Source organism: Mytilus edulis, chromosome 3 (genome assembly GCF_963676685.1).
Source record: "Mytilus edulis chromosome 3, xbMytEdul2.2, whole genome shotgun sequence".
NCBI classification, from domain to species: domain Eukaryota; kingdom Metazoa; phylum Mollusca; class Bivalvia; order Mytilida; family Mytilidae; genus Mytilus; species Mytilus edulis.
This window is the reverse complement of record NC_092346.1, coordinates 82,228,102-82,253,114: the sequence shown is the minus strand read 5'-3', so window position 1 is coordinate 82,253,114 and position 25,013 is coordinate 82,228,102. Positions and strand designations below refer to the sequence as shown.

The 25,013-nt window shown below is 33.2% G+C and overlaps 1 protein-coding gene and 1 long non-coding RNA gene across 2 annotated transcripts in view; one reads left to right on the top strand and one right to left on the bottom strand.

The window, feature by feature from the left end:
- Positions 1-888: 888 nt before the first annotated feature.
- The window catches only part of LOC139517608 (uncharacterized), a 35,192-nt gene continuing 11,067 nt past the window's right edge, over positions 889-25,013 (bottom strand). The window contains exons 3-4 of the long non-coding RNA XR_011663168.1: positions 2,781-2,845; positions 889-1,190 (exon numbers count right to left, since the gene is read on the bottom strand). This is a non-coding gene — a long non-coding RNA (uncharacterized lncRNA). The remainder of the gene's footprint in view (positions 1,191-2,780; positions 2,846-25,013) is intronic.
- The window catches only part of LOC139517607 (uncharacterized), a 31,551-nt gene continuing 27,671 nt past the window's right edge, over positions 21,134-25,013 (top strand). The window contains exon 1 of the mRNA XM_071308842.1: positions 21,134-21,301. The gene's annotated coding sequence lies outside the window, so the exon portion shown is untranslated. The remainder of the gene's footprint in view (positions 21,302-25,013) is intronic.

Sequence of the window (25,013 nt, the reverse complement as noted above, 5' to 3'; positions counted from 1 at the left end):
ATATATACCGTATTAGGTCACTAGCACACTATGTAACTAAATAATATATACAGATTGGGGCATTTATTATACAGTCCCCGTAAAAGTTATTTCTCATTTAATAGATATTTTCTTACTGCTTTTCATTCAAAGTTGACTTTTCAGGTTTTACCTCTATACTCTCTACACAAGGTTTGTATAATTTTGCAGCAAATAATAACAAGAGGCTGTCACAACGACAGCAAACCGGATTTATTAACATTTATTTGTGTCCTGGCAATATCACAAGAACACATTTCTGATGAATGGTGAAAGTGAAAATCGTCAATATAAAATTTGACCTCCATTTTGTCATCAGTATCAACATATTAAAATTTGAAAAGCTTAGATTGAATGGTTCATGAGTAAATGCAACAACGCTAACTACATTCTTGCATGTAGGATTTTTTTGCATTTGCAAGTCTTTGTTGTGCACGATCCTTTTCATTTACACCTTTTGTTTGCGAGTGAAAAGCTATCATTTTTGTGGTTTCGTACAGTGATACCGAGGTCTAGGGCCATGCCGATATGTCTACAGTGTTTTTAAGAAGCTCTAGATCTCAAATATTGTAAAATGTAACATGACTGCAATAAACCATATTCACAAGACAACTTAAATTATGTTACTTTCCAGTGAATTCTTGTGTAACAGTTCATTAAAAAAAGTGTAGAATTTATTTTTTTAAGTCGGCATATTGCCTTTCACTCGTAATTACAAATCGGTAATGACCATCAGTACATGTAATGACCATCGGTATAAAATGTGTTTATTATAGTTTTGACGAGTAAGTAAAATTAACTATTTAAAACTTTTATTTAGCTAATGTTTTTTATTATAATATAATAAAATTAACCTATATGATAGCGTCTTTTTAATAAACGGTCATACCATATGAAGAGTTTAGAAGTATTGAAAGTAAACTAACAGTTTTAATTACCCCGACCATACGCATACGGTCGGACCATATAAGTATATACCCATATGGTCATGACCATACGCGTATGGTCCAAATACTCATATAGTCCGGAACACATCCACCAAGTCATTAGACTGGTTACTAAGTCATATTTTCGATAAATCCAACAGGAACCCTTTTTACCACAGGTATCTTGCCACAAATCACACGAACTATCAATGATGGCAACCAAAAATATAGGCCCAGGCGTAGTACCTGAAATAAGATAAGTTTTAAATAAAAACATGTGTTTAAGCTATTTACAATGTGAAACTAAATACAAATTTTGACTTTATCATTTGAGTCTTTTATCCGAATAAAACTGGTATTATAAATAAACGACATAATAGATGCATGCTTACATGGAGGTCTTGTTTTTTTCATTCATGCAACCAAAGTACAGAAACGAAAAACACGGACTACTAGGCTTTCGTTCCAACACTTCTTCTTGCTTTTAAACGCACATATTATTAACGCGTTACTAGAATATAAACTCCGACTAGTGTTCAAAATTCAATGAGAAGAAAAAAAAAACAGCTAGTGCAGAAGACACAATTTGAACACGTCGAACTTATTGCAAGCCACGATATTTCAAAAAAAATATACACCGACCAATATTGATTGACCGATATGTTCAAATGTATGTATCATTATACATATAGCAAATTAAAACATAACTAAATAGCATTTTCTTTTAAAGCGGGATGTATAGACACACACGTTAATTGCTATCTCTGAAGAATTCGCTCCTCACTAACCTACTACCTGTCGATACATTTGTTTTTGGCATTGCACAAGTCATGTCTTCTCTCACTGTTCATGACGTTAAAATACTAAATCCCTTGAATGTGTTTTAGTTGATTTTTGTCTCTGATGCATGATTTTTTTATCATTAATTGTTTTGGCTTTTAACTAGCTGTCAGTAACTGGGAGTACTCTCAAATCGTACTTTCTTTGACCTGTTGATACTATTTGTAATGTTTTTTTGTTACTTTGTTTATTAATATGGATCTTGTCTACATAATAGCTTTGATGATTATTTGGAATATCTACTTATTTTTGCTTCGTACTTTGAACATCAAAATTATTCCATTTCACCTTATAGAATCTGTACAGGAAATTTTATCTAGCTCTTATTGTATAGATTTATTGTTGATATTGACCCATATGCACCAAATGTTAGATTATGTTTATTTATATTACAGAACTTTCTTGGTATTCCTAATAAGAAGATTTAGTATACTTAACGACAAAATTATTTGTATTTACCTGTGTAGAATTTGAAAACATATGTATATTTATTCAGGTATCGCATCTCAAATTTATTCGTTAATAGTGTGTTAATTTACGTTTTTTTTATTGAGTTATAAGCCTTCCAATTGATATTTTATCGTGTGTTTTTTATGTTGTAATTTTATACTATTGCCTCAGTAAAAGGGAGAAGGTTTGGTACCATTAAAACGTTTAATCCCGCTGCAAATGTTTGCACGGGTCCTTAGTCAGGAATCTGATGTACAATAGTTGTCGCCACGGTTTGTTTATGTAGTTTATACATGTTTTCTCGTTTGTCGTTTTTTTATAAAGATTAGACCGTTGGTTTTCCCGTTTGAATGGTTGTACACGTGTAATGTCGGGGCCCTTTATAGTTTGTTATTCGGTGTGACCCAAGGCTCCGTGTTGAAGACCGTACCTTGACCTATAATGGTTTACTTTTAATTTATAGATTGTTATTTGGATGGAGAGTTGTCTCATTGGCACTCATAACACATCTTCCTATACCTATGTTTTTAAATCCAAAGTACAAACCTAATAAACGAGCTGCTAAGCATTGTATAGCAAATGCAAACGATCGTTGTTTTTATGAAACGCATCTGGAAAATAAAAAGTATATACAAAATATGAATTTCATATATAAACCCCTTAAACATTTTCGCTATCCAAATGGTTACGACGCGGTCAATTTCTCTCCAGTGAGGCTAATTTATCCATGATGATTACTGTGTTCATAGTAAGATTATACTATGTTTACTATAGCAGAATCAGTTTAAATTAACCATGATAGCTCAATCTCCCATACAGACAGAGTAATCGTCCTTTCCTCCTCAATCTTGATGAGGAAAGGACGATAACTCTGTCTGTATGGGAGATTGATAATAGCTGTGTACATAGTATGATCATGTCACATAAACCATGATAGCTATGTTCATATTAGGATCAGGCAAAATTAACCATGATAGCTGTTTAATAGTTTGATCAGTTCAAATTACAAGTAATGAATGGAATAACCGAATACTGCATTATAGAAGGTTTATGTATCTTTAAGCAGTGATCAGCAGTATATTGAAAGTGCAAATCGAGAAATCGGTTTCTAATGTGAAGTATCGATATTTTCTTTGTTAAATGCATTGTGGGGGATTCTCAGACGAATGTTGACACTTGTAAGAATAAAGGATTTTTTGTAGGGAAAGGGAAGTATGATCCGAACGATAACGCTGTATGGAGTTTGCCTCAAGACATTAGAATTGCTAAAAAACGCCATTATACCCTTTAATTTGATAATAATGCTATTTTTTCTCATATGAATGTGACGTTATTTTGATAGAATGGCGATATGTTCTAATATGAAAACTTTTCCAATGCGATATTTTCTCATAGAAATGCGATACGTTTTTTATATGGTTTTGTCAATATTTGGTATGCATTTATATTAGTATAGACATATTTTTATGGTTACAATAAGGCTTGCCCCCTGAATGATGGCTCATTCACTTCTATAGTTTTGTATCGCTTACAAAGTCATATGAAAAACATTGATATATTTGTGTGACAAACAGTTTATAATTCGAGTGGGATCTCCTGGCATACTGTCGTTAATTCATAAGAGTTGGCCATTGTTATTCTGTGGTTTACATGTCGTAATGACTAAATGTACAATCATATTAGTTATTTATGCAATTCCCTGTCCTAAATGTCCTTGCATTAATTTGCAAGTTTTTTATATTCCTCTCACATAATTTTGTCATTAAAACAGTATTTTTAACATTGTCATATAAGCAAAAGGTATGGATAGACATAATAACAGGTTCTGCCTATTAATTCCATTTGTTTTAAACGTCCTTTACAAAGCCAGAAATATGGCAGTTTTTATCATATAGTCTGTTTCTATGTATGTTTGCGTTTGTTTTCATTGCAGTTCAGTGTTTCGGTTGACCCATTGGTTTCCTCTGTGATGTGTTTCCCTCAGTTTTGGTTTGTTACCCGGATTTGTTTTCGCTTTCTCGATTTATGACTGTTGAACAGCAATATACTACATTTGCCTTCATATATATACAGTTATTATTTGAATTTACATGTTAAGGCTTGACTTTTTGATTTATTTCTTTGAAGTGCCAATCATGGTTTCATAATCCTATTACAAATCCCAGTTTCTGCAAACCGGATATCGAATGCAAATTGCACAAACAATCGCAAAATAGATTTAAGAACTAATCAGGATGCATTTGCTTTATCTATCATATTTTCATATTATTTTTTTTTTGGATGAAATCATGGTAGATGTTTTACAGATGAATTTAGTGAAGCCTAGTTGCATACAACTTATACGTAGGCTTCGTATATATTTTATTGAAAATAATACACCACCTTAATTGGAACATCTAATACATAAAACATCTCAAATTTTAAGGATTTTCTGCAGTTTATACTTAAATAAAAAAAATCAGAAAAACTGAGCTTTAAAGAATATTTTCAGAAGTTTTAAGAATGCCAAAAAAAAAACTCTAAAAAGAACCTAATCATATATAAATCATACACTATTTTTATAGTTACTGTAGTACCAGCAAGGTCCTTTCCTTCCGATGGAAGGTTTTCATTTGCACTACTTGTAACAAAAAATAAAAAGTCAAACAGTACATCGACTGAAATTGTTCACCAGATCATATTTCTAAACAAGAATAAAATCAAAGTGACCTGCGGTGAACCCTACGCAACTGATTAGAGACATTTATAACGGTGTTTGGACACGAGCAACACCTTCATGGATTAAAAATTAACTCATCACAAGCCGTAAAAACTTACATTTGTTTGTTAATCAAGACGTCTATGTAAACGTGATTGGTATGATATGTACATTTGAATTAATTTAATTACTCTGTATTTGAAACTTAACTATTTATATTGTTTAATTTTTACAATTTAAAGATGGGAGAAAATACGAGAGCGACATTCAACTTATATATATTAGGCGCACAACTTATATATATTGTGCGCACAACTTGAATATGTTGTGCGCACAACATAATATTCTGTGCGCACCAAAATAATATGGTGTGCTCCTAAAAATAGGAAAACAGTTTTCACTTGACCATGCATGACCCTATTGTATGGATCATTGAACAAGGTTAAGTGTTCGTGGTTAAGACGAAATCTCAGATACAAAATGCAATAGTTCTTCTATATTTGGTTGTATGGAACAATTTTAATGTCTAAATGCCCACTTGACATATGTCATAATACCTTGACCTCATTTTCAGGGTTAATTGGTACTTTATCTATCGAAAGTATATAGAAGAAACTAAAATTAAAAATTATACAAGACCAACAAAGACCAGAGGCTCCTGACCTTGAAGAGGCCCAAAAAATGAGGCGGAGTTAAACATGTTTTGTGAGATCTCAACCCTCCTGTTATACCTCTAGCCAATGCAGATAAAAACAAAAACCAAACAGCAATACCGACAGTAAAACTCAGTTTAAAAGAAGTCCGTGTCCGATGTCAGAATAGGTAACAAATGAAACTTAACAAAATGACAATGATACATAAAATAACAAAGAACTACTAGCAGTTACTGACATGCCAGCTCCACCCCTCAATTAAACTGATTGAAAGAATATGTCTTAATCATATGAATATCAATCACAATCCCTTCCGTTAGCGGTTGAAATTCATACCATCGTAAAATATATGAGAAGAATATAACCCGTATTTGTATGAGCTATAGTGTATATGTATATAGTTGTCTCGTTGGCAATCACATCGATCGAGATCAATCGGGCCACAAGTTTTTGAATAAATGATGCCCCTAAACGGACCATATTTGGAAAAAATGAATCATAATTGTTTCGTTTGTTTTCAAAATCTTCCAGTGAGGAATTTTATTGACTATTCCTAAATTGCTTCGTAACATTTCAGTTTCATAATCACAGCCGACACTCGGCTAACCGAGAGATTGGTCGGTTAATCTATATTGAGTATGCGGCTATATCGGCAGTGGGTCTGTTAATCGGGTTGGCTAAAGTCTGTTAATCAGGTGTTATCGAGAAAATCATTGAAAACTCAGAATGTTTCATTGTATAACCTTTTAAATATATGTTTATCAAAAACAATATTTATGTCTGACAAAACTATTCAATGTACTGAATCCAGTGGTGTAATTATTATTTTTCTAGCTTCTATGTACGATCTATAAAATGAAAAGGCAAATTACTCATCAGTAAATTTATACACATTTTACACACACAAAATGTACACAAAATGACACTTGGGTAGAATTTACTTGCATGCAATATTTTGAACATCGAAAAAAGACAGGCATTATGAGTGTTGACCAAATTGATATCATTTTGTGAAAAATCTACACGAAAATCTGTATTTTGGTGACATGAATCAATCTTCATTTAAACCTGGTCTGTTAATGGGTCGGATGTATAAAACCCGGTCTGTTAATTGGTCTGTTAAGAGTTATGAATGACAATGAAAGTATAATTTTATTACTTTATGGTGTGTTCATTTGGTAGGCTCAAGACGAGCGGCTAAAATATACGGAAACAACACTTGAGCAATGGAACATAAAATATATACGGAAACAAACATGAGCAAGGGAATATAAAATATACGGAACAAAACACATGAACAATAACAATGTAGGCAATGGAAATTGCCAATTGAAAAAAATGGTTTCAAAAAGTGTTAAATTAAAGTAAAATTGATTTTATCCGAGAATGGTCGCATATATCATGTGGATTCTGTTTAATTGTAATGAATGACACCAATTTGTCATCTACATTGGTAATCAGTATATAAATGCTTGACGTTTACATGTGGACACCTGCAGTTCTCCTCTGCACATATGCAGAAAAGGAACTAAACGGAATAAAATGAATTAAATTTTAATACAACCAAATGTAGCTGCATTCGCTCCTTTCCATTTACTTCTTTAGAATGATTTGTAAACAACAGATGATTAAGTAATAGAAGAAGAAAAAACAATTGGATGATGCTGACGAATTAGGATTAAGGTGGTACCGAACACTTTCACTAAAATCAATGTGGTTCTTTTAATTTGGATAAAATTTTGACAAAGTATTTAATTTGACCCTTTAACAGAAATATTAAAATTTCAAAAAATTTGAACCAACCGTTTTGTCAGAAAAAGTAACTGGTTATATAGCAGTTTGACAAACACCAATTTTGATCTTCGAGAAGCTTATTATTCCCTTTTACAACACAACGTAATTAAACCGTATCACTGACTTTACAGAGTTATCTCCCTGTAGTGTTGGATACCACCTAAACGTCCAGTGACAAATGTCATGTGCATATGAGAACGACAACACGTTATATATGTACCCTGTGTTGTATTAGAAAGACACGTTCAATCGGATTTGAGAACATGCTACTTTGAGCAGACACAAAAATTAAGGCTGATTAAAATCGTTAATAATAAATTCATGCATATTCCAGCGACCAACCCAGATCACGCTATATTGAAGTGACACACTCTTGAATAAAATTCAAAGAAAGTCAAAATAAAAATGCTTTTACTGGAAGGATAGTGTTGCATCGTATTATTATTATTTTTTGTCGAGCCTTCGACTATAGTCGAAAAAGCGAGACTAAGCGATCCTACATTCCGTCGTCGTCGGCGGCGGCGTCCACAAATATTCACTTTGTGGTTAAAGTTTTTGAAATTTTAATACCTTTCTTGAACTATACTGGATTTCTAACAACCTTGGACAGAAGCTTGTTTATGATCATAAGATAGTATCCAGAAGTAAATTTTGTAAAAATAAAATTCCCTTTTTTCAGTATTTTACTTATAAATCATGGACTTAGTTTGTTCTGCGGGGAAACATTACATTCACTATGTGGTTAAAGTTTTTAAAGTTTTAATAACTTTCTTAAACTATCCTTAGTTTGTACCAAACATGGACAGAAGTTTGTTTATGATCATAAGATAGTATCGAGAAGTAAATTTTGTAATTAAATAAATCCATTTTTTTTCCGTATTTTACTTTTGAATGGACTTAGTTTTTCTGCGGGGAAACATTACATTCACTCTGTGGTTAAAGTTTTTAAAAATTGAATAACTTTCTTAAACTATCCTGGGTTTGTACCAAAGTTGGACAGAAGCTTATTTATGATCATAAGATAGTATCCAGAAGTAAATATTGTAAAAAGATAACTCCATTTATTCTGTATTTAACTTTTAAATGGACTTAGATTTTCTTCCAGTTAACATTACAAGTCTGCAGTTAAAGTTTTCAAAACATTTATTAGATTCATTCACTATCCTAAATTTTTACCAAACTTGGACAGAAGCTTCTTACAATCATAAGATAGTATCAAGAGGAATATTTTTATTGATTGTTTTCCTCATTTTTGTTGAGCCTGCGATTTACAGCAAAAGTAGGCGAGACACTGGGTTCCGCGGCACCCTTACAATATTTTTTTTTACATCTCATTCTTAACATTTTCAATGGGAAAATATAAAGGTATCACAATTATTTTCGTGGCTAAATAACTCTTAACTGACACAATTTCAATTGTCCAACCCATTAACAGACTTTATTCACATAATTTTCACTAAAACGTGGTATTACTCACGTTATATTACAATTATGAAATATTTACTAATGTCAATTTATATTTAAGAACCAAAGTAGTATTTTGTGTCTTTTAAATGATATCTAAAATTGTTTGTTTCGCCTTTTATTTAAAAATTGCTATGCGTGTAATCATAAATACTTCATACTTGCGCGACGCCTTTTACTTTTACTGAAAACTGCGCAGACTATGAAATGTTTTTAAAGGTGGAAAATGTTCTTTGATAGATATCATTTTGTCAGACACTTTTTTTTTTTTTATTTAATTCTTATAATATGCCAAAAATCTGTATATTTGATAGAGTTTAACATTAAATTGTGCGTTTTACTCTTAACAGACGTATAGCCAACCCGATTAACAGACCCACTGCCGATATAGCCGCATACTCAATATAGATTAACCGACCAATCTCTCGGTTAGCCGAGTGTCGGCCGTGATAATGAACACGAACAACATTCTGTAAATTTTATAATCAAATCGATCACAAATAGAAACTATAAGTGACCTCTTGTTCTCTCTTTTATTACTCAGAATGAAACTATAACTTGACCTGAAACATTTGTACACAACTCTTATGAATTTTTAAATCATAATAAGCATGCTGTTCTATATATATAGGGAGCTTGTTGTTTAGTGATTGTCGTTTATTGGTGTGGTGCATATATGTTTATCGTTTTGTTATAGTCATTTTGGGCCTTTTATAGTTTGCTGTTTGGTGTGAGCTCCGTGATGAAGATCGTATCATAACCAATATTTGTTACCTTTAATAAATTATGATTTGGATGGAGAGCTGTCTCATTGGCACTCATATTGCATCTTCTGATTTGTATATGTACTGAGTTTTATCTTTATTTGATCACAACTTTATGGTGAATTTCTTATACTAAACACACCGTCACATTTCAATAACGAACAGTACATTTTGGGTCAGAAACGTACTAAATCATGATCAAACATAGTCATCTTTAATAAATAAAAAAAAGGTGTAGGTGTATTCAGTTTTCAGCGGATTTGACTTACTTTATAGATATAGGAAGATGTACTCTACACTTTTACAATGCTATCTTTAGAGAAACCACTTAATTCATTGACGTTGATGGCACTAAAACTTCATCATAAACTATAACCAAAACATTTACCTTAAACAGAGACGGACGAATGGACGGACGTAAAGACATTTAAATATAATGACCATCTCCAACGTCAACGGAGCATAACAAAGTCGTGAATTGAGTAGCATGTCAATCTTTGTTAAAAGAAAACAGGTAAAACTATATTATCAAAGTCTACGTAAATTCAATAGTGTCCTCGCTCTATCACGCCTGGTAAACAATCTAATCGGTTGAGACGGAAAAAAGTATTCTGGCACTTTCTGTTGAGCTTTTCAGGTTCAAATTATCCAAAATAAACGCAGGGTAGGTCGACTTTTCGTCGATTTACTAAATATCAATGCGTTTTTTGTAAAATAGGAGAATGTCATGCTATAGATAATTGAATTAGGGTTTGTCTTGTGTATAACATGGACCAATATGATTTCAAATGACACCGGAATGACTTTTCTCCAGCAGGTAAATGTGGCCAGTGCAGTCAGCTATACTTGACAAAATGACAGTGATATCATTGATAAACTAATGTATATATCAGTAAATAAGTATTTTTCTTAAACCTTCTAAACACAAAATTACATTTTGTTCTTTTTCTTTACTTATATAATTTCATAAAGCTAAATATGTTAGAAAGTATGCCATGTTGAGATTTTCTGGTATCAATTGTGATATTCTGGAACAATGTTGAGATCTTCTGGTGAATGGAATTTTCAACTAGCCGTCAAAATTCATAAATTTGCCGTATATTGTTTGACATTTCAACTGTCATTTAAATCTTGTCTGTAATTATGACAGCAGCTTCTAAAGAGACCTTTGGTTGTAATATAGTCTAAGGCAACAACCATTTTCTTATCTGGAGGGGCCTAAGTTTTTTTGGAAAAAAATATGTTGATGGCCTAGCTGACAGAAAAAAAATATATTTGGCACTGTAGCTGAAAAAAAATATATGCTGTTACCTGCTTGATTTTTTTTTTTTTGCACTGCTGAATTGAGAATGGTGAAACCAACAACAGTTGAGACAGTGAAACAGCAGATTATAAACATCTGTCCACTCTACAGATTAAGCTAAGATTTCTATTTATACCTTCTTACTTTTTGTATGTTCCTGTAACAGTGTTTGATCCAGAAATATTTAAAAGCATTCCAAATCTCATGCATAAGACCATACTTAAAACTGTAACTATCATAAACATGAAATGGTCATTTTATAACAGTAATAGATATGATATCATAAGCAGTCTTTTAAAATAGCACTGATTGTGTATGACACAGAGTTGCATACCGGTAGTATTTTCCGTTTGTATCATTCTTTATATCTCTTTTTCAATGGAATATCAATTATCATAGTTGGAAACAGTGGATGTTTATAATTTGGAGTTACTCACTCTTTGCCATAATAGTACGGTGACAAATAAGGTAAATTTGAAAATTTAATGGACCGAAATGCCTCACGGTTGATTTTGTTCTTATTTTGTAGATAAATATAATATCCTTTGATTAAGGCATGTCGTAGAGTGCCAAAGTGGTGCAGATTTTGGAAAACTGCGTTCAAAGGTCAAAAGAGGGGGGGTTAAAAAATCGCAAATTTTAAATATTTTGGACAATTTCTCGGTAGTCTCTCATGTTAAATGAGATTTTTTTTTTCGATGGAAGCATGCGCTAAGAATGCTCCACAAATACAGCTAGCCATTTTTATGTCTGATTACCAGATATCAGTAATACGTACCCTCGCTTGCAACATGTTAGAAAATGAAACAAATATCTTTATCTACGGAAATAATCGACAAAAAATATTCATAATTAAGATTTAGCTATGCAATAATATATTGCCACTTATAAAGATATTTCTGTGAAGTTTCATTAAAATGCCATATAGAACAGAGGAGAAATAAGAACTGTAAAGTTAACACTCTGTCCATGACGTTATGAAAGAAATGATGAAATTCTTTTTCTAAATATTTAAACTGTTAAAAGGATTTTAGAACTATAAAAATGAGTCTTCATGTTCATGACACTATAGTATATGAAGTTTGTTTTTATGTAAATAAATAAACCAGTACTATACCAATTGCACATTGAGAAGATGTGTCCCCCTTTTCTTTTTATAAAACAACGACAGACATGGTTGTCGTTTGTTGATGTGGTTCATAAATGTTTCTCGTTTCTAGTTTTTATATAGTCAGATTAGACCGTTGCAATGGTTTTACACTAGTCATTTTTGGAGCCCTTAAACTGTTCGGTGTGAGCCAAGACTCCGTTTTGAAGACCGTACTTTGACCTATAATGATTAACTTTTACAAATTATGACCTGGATGTCTCATTGGAACTCATACCATTTCTTCTTATATCTATAAACAATGAAATATAAAGCCGACTTGAAAGCTCGATATATTTATGTTAACAAAGATTCACAGGGACATACCGCTTCAAAAGTTGCTGTCTATGTATTATTATAATATGCACATCAATTTGATGTCATTGTATATATAGCGCCGACAATACTCATGAGTTTATTCAATTCACCATGTACTGATTGACCACAATTGCTTCTGGGGTTATTTTGATCCGCGGTGAAGTGATTTTCACTGCAAAATATGTCAATATAAGAACGGTCAACCAGCTAGAATGACAAATTTGGATACATGCATGTTTTCCAGACCCCTTGTAATTGTCTTCCTTTGCCAATTTCGATTATAGGAGACGTATCGCATCCTGTAAGAACGCGAGTTTCTGTTGGTGTGCCAGATATCAGGGGTCCAATAACTTTTAAAAAGTTGAATATTTCGTGAATAAGAAAAAAGTGTCTTGTGGCTTTGGTTGAAGAAACGCCTGTAGTCTAAAATCACAATTCATCTTGTTTGACAAAGACCTTATTAGAATTAAAACATAACTGTCATGATTTTAATATGATGCAACCACTGGAATAACTTTTCAATATCTGTTTACTGACAAAAAGGGGCGACAGAATAATTCGTATAACTGCCACTTCAGTCACTTACAAATCCTACACAAAATTGCTTCACAGTCTATAGATTTTGAAAAGATCCCGCTGGAAATATTTCGTCATGTTCTTGCAAATCAAAATCATTGTAGTGCGATAGTGCATAACAGTGTACCTACAAATCTTATCAACCCATGTTTATTTTCAGATGCAAAGAAATTTCTTATAATCTCTAATTGATCTGCATTCAATGACTTGAAGAACAATTTGGACCTACCACCATTTTTAATCATATTAAACTGTCCCTTTGACGCCTTTAATAGCTGACATTGTGGTATGGGATTTGTTCATTGTGAAGGTCGTGCGGTAACCTTTAGTTGTAAATATCTGTGTCATTTTGTCTCTTGTGGAGAGTAATTCCATTGGTAATCCTACCACATCTTCTTTTTATATACACCAATGTCCGAAGTAAGGGGAGGGTTGGGCGCCTGCTGACATGCCACATTCTGTATGTGGCTGTCCCAAGTCTGGAGCCTGTTATACAGTGGTTGTCATTTGTTGCTGTTACATTTTTGTTGTTTGTTTATTATTTTGTACATTAATTGGGCCGTTTTTTTCTTTCGTTTGGATTGTTTTACATTTGTCAATTCGGCCCCTTTATTGCTTACTACCGGTATGCGGTAAGGGCTTTGCTTATTGTTGAAGGCCGTACGTTGACCTATAGTTGTAAATGTATGTGTAATTTTTGGTCTTTTGTGGCGATTTGTCTAATTGGCAATCATACCATTAATTTGAAGCATCAGAAGCAAATTATTTTAAATTTCATCAAATAGTTAACAATGCATGCTGAATGTTAAAGCGGCTTGTCCTTGAAGTTATTTATGACGAGTGAACTCACCAACGTGTTTTAACGAATGTTGATTCATCGTTACACGCATGTTTTTGCTCTCACTAATTCAAATGCGTGATCATGTTTTCTTCTTGGACATGTAAAGGCTTAATAATACGATCTAAGCTACTTTACTCGTTCTTATTTAATTGAATAATTAGCACTGACAATAATTTTCCGGAATTTTTCGGATGTGTTCCAATGTGGTTTAAAATTAGTATTTCCGAACAAGAATAAAAGCATCTCAAAAGTTATTTAACCTTAGCATCTGTACTATTCAAGCACATAGACACAACTATTGATACAATTATATATTCTTTTTTTTATAAAACTTTAGAAAATGCATATTAATTTATTGCATTTCATATGACAGGGGAAATAGGAAAGGGGAACGTTACATGACTTATTGAGGTGAAAATTGAGTAGTAATACTGCTATGTGATGAGTTTTATAAAAATGCTCGTAAAAATTGATTTGTATGTTCTATCAAACTTTTATACATCAAAACTTCTTAAGAATTGGTTGTTCCACTTTTTTTTTTGTGAAAATTTACTATTGATGATATATACAAGAAATGAAATATACTTTGATAGACGGTAAGGTGGTAAAAAGATGTTACATACATATAATTACATTAGATGTATGTTTCATTATGATACTTTATTCTGATTGGCTTACTGCACATCACGTGTTATTCCGTAAGCAATTGCATTGCTCAATAAAACTTTTCATTCATGATAACACGTGGTCCCACAATAAAGTGCACAGGTAAATTAAATAAAACAATAATAAAATTCGTGTTTTCATGATCATTGCTTAAAAAATGTAATTATAAGTATTGAATGCTTCTTTTTGTAACTTCATAGGGTTGTAAAAGCGTTGACCGTGCGCACATTTTTAGTATGAAGCGCTTCCGCGCTTCATACAAAATGTACTTCGGTAAACGCTTTTACACCCCAATAAAGTTACAAAAAGAAGCATTCAATTCTAAATTGAAAATCGTCCAATTCACTCAATTTATATGTTCATATGATATTAAAGTTTGATGTCAAATAAAAGCTGATACATCACTCTTTCATCTGATACCAATTTTTTGATGATAGCTTCATTCGAGAATTTATAATAAACGTTCCCGTGTTTAAAAATGAAAAAGAAAAAAATCAGAAAATCTCAGTTTTACGCGATTTTACAAAAAACAGCACCTTGGGAAAACTCTACGACAGGACTGAAATGAAAGTATAATGTTTACTCTATCTTCATGTGAACTTTCAGCCGTGAGGTATTTCGGTCCATTAAACTCCTTAAATAAGCGACTTTTCCCGATTTGTCACTCCACTATTACATATGGCAATGGTGGCCACTTCAATTGCAGTATTTAAATTTAAGGACTGTAGTACCTGTATGACGGACTCGGAGAATATGATAATATAGGAAGTGGGCTAACAAAAGAGACAAAATTCAATGCCAGGATATAGACAGAGCCATGCACTTTTATTTTACATCAAAGTGAATAGTTAAAATGAATTTTATGTTAATTTTATAGTTTTGTGAAAAAAAAAATGTATTTCTGTGTCACATTATAGGGAAAAAAATTTGCTTTCCTTCTCATAAGAAAAAAAAATTATTGTAGGAATGTACTGAAAAAAATATGAACACAATAAAAATTCCAGCGTTTTAGCGCTGGATATTAATAGTCTAGCGTTTGAGGTGCAGTTTTGCATAGAAGGTGTAGAGTCAATAATGGTGTAATTGACATTTCCAGGGCTAGAATTTATTCCTACAACGCTTATCTTGACATCTCAATAGCTAGCTTTTCGATATCGACATCACTATACTTTACATTTGCAGTGCTGCTATCAATATCTATGTAACAACTAATAAATAGCTACACGTTCAATAGTGAAAATCTACGTAGCACTGCGTAGCTGCTACGATATTGAACGCAGCCCTGGTGTTAACATCAGCACTAAACTTTATCTACAGAACTGGGTTTTAAAAATCGTTAGCACGGGCAATTTGCTTCACCTGCGCTATATTTACATAATCAGTGCTTAACTGTGAATCTTCAATACTAGACCTTTATTCTGACAGCCTCATACCGTGGTAGGGGGTTCCTTCTTTATAAAGAATACATAGACGTGCCACAGGAATGGGTCTCTTTTTCATTGTCAAATTATAAATAGAGATTAATACATGGCCTTTTCCATATCAGCCTGGGTATCATCCCGATACCCCCATATCAGCCCGAGATGGAGTCGAGGTGCTGATATGGGTCGAGGGATGATACCCAGGCTGATATGGAGAAGGCCATGTATTAATCGCTTTATCATATACTTCCGATACTAGTGTTATGTAAATAAACTCGTCATAGATACCAGGACTAAATAAGGCAAATAAACGAATACAATAACTAAAACAGTCAAAAACGTTATAAAGAAGTTAAATTATGAATCAAATATACTATAATTGTCCAACAACAGTATCACTACCTCCATATATATGTATGGTAACATTTCCTATATATAGAGGCATCTTGAAACATTGAAAATTTGGAAGAGTTTTATGATCATTATTACTCCATGTTTGTTGTACTAAAATATGATTCTAAATTGTCAATGGCATTTGTTAGCAAGTACTAAACTGGGGACAAAAGTTCCCGTAAATTTTGACGTCGTCATAAAAAATATCTGACGTCACAATGGAAAAGTAAACAATCGATACCAGAAACACCGGAAGTAACTTGCACGAGAAGCACTGATAACATTATGGGTTTTTGCACGAGACGCCCCTGATATGGGTTATCAGCCCGGGGCTGATATGGGTTATCAGGCCGGGTGGGAAATGATGGCTTGTGTACTTCCGCTCATTACACATATGCAAAAGCTATCATATCAATGCTAAGTATATGATAAATAATAATATCAACGTGTAGCAATTTCACCAAAGTAATTAATGTCAGTGGGTCAGTTATTTTTTTATAACGGTTTTTTCTATGTTTATAATCAACATCATGCACAGGAGTAAAACCGCACAGATTGTAGCATTGATGTTTGAATGAGTCATTAACGCCAATTGTCTAACTACATGCATATTCAAGACGAGAACATGAAACTGTTGCATAAATATAAACCCTCCATTGTACTCGATTGACGCGCTGTGTGTGCTTTTGAAATGAAACTGACATACACGTCCATTTTTATGTGTGTCGTTCTGATGAGTTAAGCCTTTTTCAACTGATTTTTATGATTCGTTCTTATGTTGTACTGATATTCCACTTTCCCATATCAGGGGCGTCACATATTTGTTGTTCGTTCATTTTTAGCTCACCTGGCCCGAAGGGCCAAGTGAGCTTTTCTCATCACTTTGGGTCCGTCGTCCGTCCTTAACTTTTACAAAAACCTTCTCCTCTGAAACTACTGGGACAAATTAAACCAAACAATTAAATTTGGGTATCAAGTTCAAAAAATGTGTCCAGTGACCGAGATGGCCGCCATGGCTAAAAATAGAACATATGGGTAAAATGCATTTTTTGGCTTATAACTCAAAGCCCAAAGCATTTAGAGCAAATCTGATAGGGGTAAAATTGTTTATCAGGTTAAGATCTATCTGCCCTGAAATTTTCAGATAAATCGGACAAGCCGTTGTTGGGTTGCTGCCCCTGAATTGGTAATTTTATGGAAATTTTGCTATTTTTGGTTATTATCTTGAATATTATTATAGATAGAGATTAACTGTAAACAGCAATAATGTTCAGCAAAGTAAGATATGAGCGTCACTGATGAGCCTTATGTAGACGAAACGCGCGTCTAGCGTACTAAATTATAATCCTGGTACCTTTGATAACTATTTACAAATAAGTCAAATGACCGTAATGATCAGTTGACCCCTTTAGGAGTTATTGCCCTTTATAGTCAATTTTTAACATTTTTCATAAATTTTTGTAAATTTTTAGAAAATATTTTCCACAGTAATTACTGGGCCAAGTTCATTATAGATAGAGATAATTGTAGCAACAAGAATGTTCAGTAAAGTAAGATTTACAAACACATCACCATCACCAAAACACAATTTTGTAATGAATTTATCTGTGTCCATTGTTTAATATGCACATAGACCAAGGTGAGCGACACAGGCTCTTGAGAGTCTTTAGTTTTATATATATAAGACCGTTAGTTTTCTCGCTACAATTGTTTTACATTGTCATTTCAGGGCCTTTTATAGCTTACTATGCAGTATGGGCATGGTTGAAGGCCATACGCTGACCTATAATTGTTTATTTCAATAATAGTGCCATTTTGGTCGCTTGTGGAGACTTGTCTCATTGGCAATCATACCACATCTTCTTTTATATGTATATATTTATAGTATACACAAGGTATTATCCCGCAATTAATATTTGTCACTTTTGAAGAACATATTATTCTCAGGGGCGGATCCAGGAATTTGGAAAAGGGGGGGGGCGAAGTTTTTAATGTTTGCCGAGCGGAGCTAGGCGAAAAAAATTTGGGACCTTTTTTAGGCTAAAAACCATAAAATAAGTGTAAAATGCACTTTTTAAAAAGTTCCTGGCGTGGGGCATGTATATTATATAGTTGCTTTAAAGTGTAAGTGTTGGCCATTTTTTTATGCTGTATTCTCCCTATTGATTGTCTGTCATAAAATGATAGTATGGATCCAAAGCTATGTACTGATATATTTGATGTGGGACTTGTCAGTAAAAAATAGACATGGAAAATTCTCGTTTGTTGTTTGTTAAGTTAGCATAACCTCAAAGATTTCTTGTTGCAAACAAGAAATACGTCGGGCTGTTCTATGAAATTTACAATACGACTATCACGAGTTAAAAAAAGTCAAACAAGCAATTTTTATCCAAATGTTTGGTTGATATATTTCACCCAACAAAATTAAGGAAGATGAGGGGTTCCAAATCAACCAAAGGCTACGAATGAGTTTGAAAAGACAACGAATTTATGAATGACGGTCGACAAATGGCGACATACAGGCCACACTCAGCAGACAGGTTGCAGTCTGGTCTTGAAAAAGTATTCAATAAATCAGTTCAGCGAAACAGACATTCCGGTCAGACATACAAACCCCGGCCTCAAACAAATACGCCCATTTTGTATTCATCATGTTCATTTAATACTAAATAATTCTGTTGGAAATTTTTGTTTCTAATCAATGAGCAAAAAAGATTATTGTTTTCATTCCAGATACGGCCAGAATTTTTATTTAATGCAAAAATCAGAGTCAGATTTTTTTTCTTTCAAATACCTTAGACTGCCTCCTCAAATCAAATGGTTCGTACCTTAGACTTTAAATCTGTCTAGATCTTATACTGACTGGGGATCATTATTCAGCTATCACGCTATTTTAAAATAGCCTGGGTAGTTTGGGGTTAAACATTTTTTCGTAGGTAAATGATATCGCTGTGGATTTTTTTTTCATGAGAGTGTAATAGAGTACGTATTACTTTCTGTTTGGTGAAATTGTGAAATAGATGTCACTACGTTCTTGCTCAATCCCGTGTCGCTTTGAAGGTATCATGGTTGTTATCCTCAGCCTAAGCAAAGTGTTACTGTAATTTGAATTTCAAAATAACTAAGTGACGTTTTATTTTACGCACTGATCAACTCCACCATGTAGCGAATCACATGACTTTGACATAATCAGTAAATACCAGCGAAAAATATCTTTACAAATGTATAAGTAAAGAATTGTCGCATGATAATTACACGGGAAATGGCAAAGTTCACAAAGTCTAGTCTGATTAATCATTTTACAAAAAAAGTCCAAGCAAAGGGGGGCGTACGCCCTCTACGCCCCCCTCTGGATCCGCCACTGGCATTTCTCCATTCTGTCACTTTAAAAAGGAGACATTGAAGACCCGAACCATGTGTAAGGTCAAATAATTTAACGCACACTATATTATTTTGTGCGCACAATATATTTAATTTGTGCGCACAAAGTTAAGTTGTGTGCAAAATATGTTTAAGTTGTGTGCACAATATATTTAAATTGTGTGCACAATATATTATTTTGTACGCACAATATATTATTTTGTGCGCACATTATATTATTTTGTTCGCACACAATATTATTTTGTGCGCACAGTATATTATTTTGTGCGCACAATTTATTTAAGTTGTGCGCACAATATATTTTTTTTTCTTAGCATGTCTCTAGCGGGGCTCCGTAAGATAGTGCAAAAAACAATTATTTATAGAAACAGCGGTCGGTAATTCATTGTTAAATTGACACAACAAACAGAGGATAAAGCTGTGCTTTTATAAGTACGGTTGTCTTTCGTAAAATATGTATATGAAAGGTAATGACAAAAACACTGCATCCCGCCTAAAATCTAAACTTTTCAATAGACGTATAAGATTCATCCGAGTACTCGCGAGTACTCGAGTATCATGACCGAGTATCCGAGTATTAAATTTCAGAACTTTTGACATCCCTAGTTATTTGTATTAATTATCGAGGTAAAGGATTGAATTTAGAAAAAAATAATTGAAAGCTAGAAATCAATGTTCGTTCTTATTAAAATATATATAGTTACACGCTTCCATCAGTTGCAAGTGTATTCATGATTAATTTTTCGAAATACTTTATTAAGGTGTTGAGGACCTTTGGTGACCCCATAGTTTAAGTGTCTTTAAAAAGTACACAGTGAACAATGGTCGTTACATACAAACGTTCACCTAAATTGTCCCAGTCAATGGATGAATTTAATGTGTCAATCAATGGCCACAGCCACACTGTTTTGAATTTCATTCTAAAGCGTTGCCTGATCGTTCACGATCAAAATTGATGAAAAATCAACAAAATTCAACAAGATTTTCATAAACAAATGAACGGTTTCAAGGGAAGAGCATACTTTTATTTCCCTGTACTATCAGACAAATCAAACATGGAGTTTCAAATATATCATGATATATTGGAATGTGACCATTAAAGTTACAAAAAGCGTGTTTTTTTTTTTTGTTGTTTTTTTTTAATGAAATCCATAGACATGTATCGCGCTTTTTTTTCGGATTTGTTCCGCGTTTTGAAAATTCAGCGATTTTTCAAATATTTTAAGGTAGAATTTACATTTGATTACATTCATGATCCAGTACCAGATCTTTCACTATCCAAATGCAATGCTTGACCACCGTTAGGTATTCTTTCACGACCAATTATCTCGATAAACCGAATTACACCCGTGGAATTCACGATCTTATACCCGAGCTTTCACGATCCAATCGTAATATTTAACCCCCGTTGGGTATTCTTGCACGATCTTTATTCTCGATGAACATAATGAGACCCTTTAAATCGGCTATACAACAAAGAAATGTTCGTAATGTAGAACATATAACCTTGGTGGGTGTTTTATTTCTTCACCGTCTCAGTCGAGATATCAACCTTAATTAATACACTTATATTTAAAAAAACTTGTTTATTAAGTATCAAATACATTTTTTGAAGAGTTAAATTCAAATTGGGTCGTTATTGAAAAAGGTAGGCATTTGTTTTTAAATAAAATTTTTACTTATATAGCAGAACTCTATTTATTATGACCTTTTATACAAATATATCATGCATAAAAGGGGGTGTTTGCCAACAATACTAGTTGAGAGGTTAACAAATTTCCAGAGCCGTGAGCCGAGGGAAATTTGTTTATCTCTCAACCGATATTTTTTGCAAAAAATAACCTTGTAAGCATGATAAAATTGTTTAATTACATCGATTGTTCTTTTTATCCATCCATCTATATTGACGTGAGAATTTTTCTTGTAATCAGATATCTCGCTAAAAATTTGTTTCATAATAATGATTGTATTATGATGTGTATGTAACTTGCCCGACAAGTATGGAAAGCCAACGGGGTCAAAATTCTTAATTTGTAACTAGTAACTTATAGGCGAGTGATATGAGAGCCAAATTTACATTTTTAATGCACCTACCTAACACACGGCTAAATTATATATCACTGGAAAGCTAAGAATGTGTACTTTCTAAATATCCCGGTCGTCAAAAGAAATTATGGTGCATTTTTTTTTTAATCGAGATCAAAGGTCATGGGTGCAATTTCAATTCACGGATACTTCCAGTAGAAAAATCGAGTCAAAACAAATGCAAAAATGAAACAATTTTATAGGAATGCTGTATTACTGTTGCGAAAATATATTTCTATCATAGTGTTAATTAATTTTGGTCGATTTTAACGGTAACGCATGTTACGTAACGTTTTCTCTCGGAGTCTTGAAAAATCAACCATTAAGTCACACAACTGTATCTGTAGTCGCCCTTGTATTATCTAAATCTTATAATACCTCCGTATCATTTGATTGCACGTATTTACAAACATATATCTGCAAATTTGATATAAATAATCCGAAACAAAATATTTGAAGCAAGGGGAAATTTAACATATGACGTATTTTTAATTGTTTAGAAAGTCCCATGATGAGCTGTGCATTAAAATTGAAGAAGCGTATGGTCTCCTGTAAGTTTGAAAGCCTACGAACCGCTTCAAGAACAGACAACCATAGGGTGGATTTTTTGTTATTATTGTAGTGCAATATGTTGAGTCTGGATCATACCGCAATTTTATTTACATCACTAATTTTAAAATCAGATATGATAAGAGTATTAACTAACATTACTTAAATGAGTAAAGTGCTACTAGTATATTTATATCAACAATTTTAATATAAAAAAATGACCACTCATTGTACGTCAAACTGTGTTTGATTTTTACTTTAGTCGGCCGCCGTGTATCTTGAGATATCTTATTAATCAAACAACTTGCACTTGACAAAGTTTGTTTGTATTTTTTTTAAATTACGCTTGTGATGACCTTCGGCTACTTTGGCACTACGTAATACTTTTTTATATCTTGTTTCACCGCTTCAAACGGAGGACAAGGTTATCCTAATATTGAACCTTTTATTTGGCTTTCTTATGTTAAAATCCCGTTAGCGTATAACCTAAATGATCGAAACGTCGGACCAATGGGATGAAGGACCATTTAGGTGTCGGAATATTGCGATATCGGAATATTATAGCTTCATTTTAACTTGTAATCTAATAATTCATATCGGTCAAAATATCCATACAAAGACAACTTCCTTGGCATGGGTATATACCAGTACAGCAGAGGTTTTGCTCAAAGCGGACACAAGATCTACTATATACAGATTGAATTAAGGATTGGAAATGGACATGAGGGATTTGTCAAAGAGACACCAACCCGTTCAAAAAGCAGGCAACGGCCGAAGACCACCAATGGGTCATCAATGCAGCAAGAAACTCCCAAACCCGGAGGCGTTCTTCAGCTGGCCCCTAAACAAAAATGTACTAGTTTGAAATGATAATGGACGTCGTACTAAGCTTCGAAATATACTCAAGAAATTAAAACAAAAAATCATACAAAAATAAGAAAGGCCAGAGGCTCCTGACTTGGGACAGGCGCAAAATTGCGGCGGGGTTAAACATGTTTTTGCAATCTCAACCCTCCCCCTGCGTGAACAGATCAAATATTGTAGAAAGTTGGATAACATCATACCGGACCGATGTTGCCTTTTAACCAACCAAAGTCATACGGAGAACTCTTATTGTTTCTGTAGTTAGGTCGACATTGTCTTGGATAAAATTTTGACCCCCAGAAGAAAAATAATGCCATGTAGAATGTATGCCCCATTTTCTAATCTGTTGATCAGTCAAACTTGTTAATAGTTATCAAAGGTGTGTCCATAAATATGGTGCATTTGTAATGATAAATCTAAATGAAAAAGAGTTAAAAAGAATAAGACAAAATTATAGAGCTGCTGTATACAATATTGGATGTACCTTGGCCTTGTTGAGGCTGTATACATGTACATTGTAACTATAAATTGACCATATACATGTATTTTTAGTATTTGTTGAAGCTGATAATATGTTATGAAGTTGCGATCCTCGGGCATAAATTAAGCCCAGTTAACTGATCAAGTAATTAATTTAAAAGTTGTTAACCAGAATACTTCCTTGTGTACAGGCACGTCATCTTTAATCGTCGAAATGTTAGTAAAAGCTGTTTTATGTTCAGAATAAAATAGCTCTTTACTCTCTGACTTCAAATTTTGTAGCAAATATTTAGCGATGCAAGCTCGATGGTATAAAGATTTAATAGTAAAATAATCATGAGTTATTTTGTAAATCACTGAGATCATTACGTCCACTTGTATTTTTATCCATCTTATGAGTTAAGCCTTTTTCAACTGATTTTTATAGTTCATTCTTATGTTGTACTGTTATACCACTGTCCCAGGTTAGGGGAGGGTTGGGATCCCGCTAAAATTTTTAACCCTGCCACGTTCTATATGTATGTGCCTGTCCCAAGTCAGGAGCCTGTAATTCATTGGATGTCGTTTGTTTATGCATGTGTTACATATTTGTTTTTCGTTCTTTTTTTTACATAAATAAGGCCGTTAGTTTTCTCGTTTGAATTGTTTTACATTGTTTTATCGGGGCCTTTTATAGACTATGCGGTATGGGCTTTGCTCATTGTTGAAGGCCGTACGGTGACCTATAGTTGTTAATGTTTGTCATTTTGGTCTTGTGTGGATAGTTGTCTCATTGGCAATCATACCACATCTTCTTTTTTTATATATTGTAGGAGATATAGGTATTTTAACACTCAATACAGCTTGAGTTTGCTACTCAGAGGATACCTTATGAAGTTGTGTAACTTGCTTATAGGCTTTATACATTTGCAAAATATACAAACATACAAATCAGAATGAGTTTTAGATCTATTGCCCTCGTTGATATATGAGAAGAGACTGGTCGGTAGAATTGGTACATGTAGTACAAAGTCTTTGTACAGACAAAACAGAAGATGATAGGTTGTGCTTACTTTTGAAATATTCATAGCAACTTTTATGATATTTTGTATTTTCAAATGGGATGTTTTAATTTTTTTCATATTCATCGACCAGTCTTCTGTAAACTTCATCTTTTCGTTTTCCCACTGCGGCAATACAACTGTATCTTCATTTAAGTGTTTTTTTAAAACTACATAGTTTCTATGTAGTAAATACATGACAGACTATGCATCTGTGTCAATCAATAGATAGTTTTTGCTCTTTAGCATATGAAGGGTTTCATTGTGAACTGGACTGTGAAAATTTGACACGACTCGGAAGATTTTCTACAATTTTCCGATACGATTCCTTATTTAGAAATG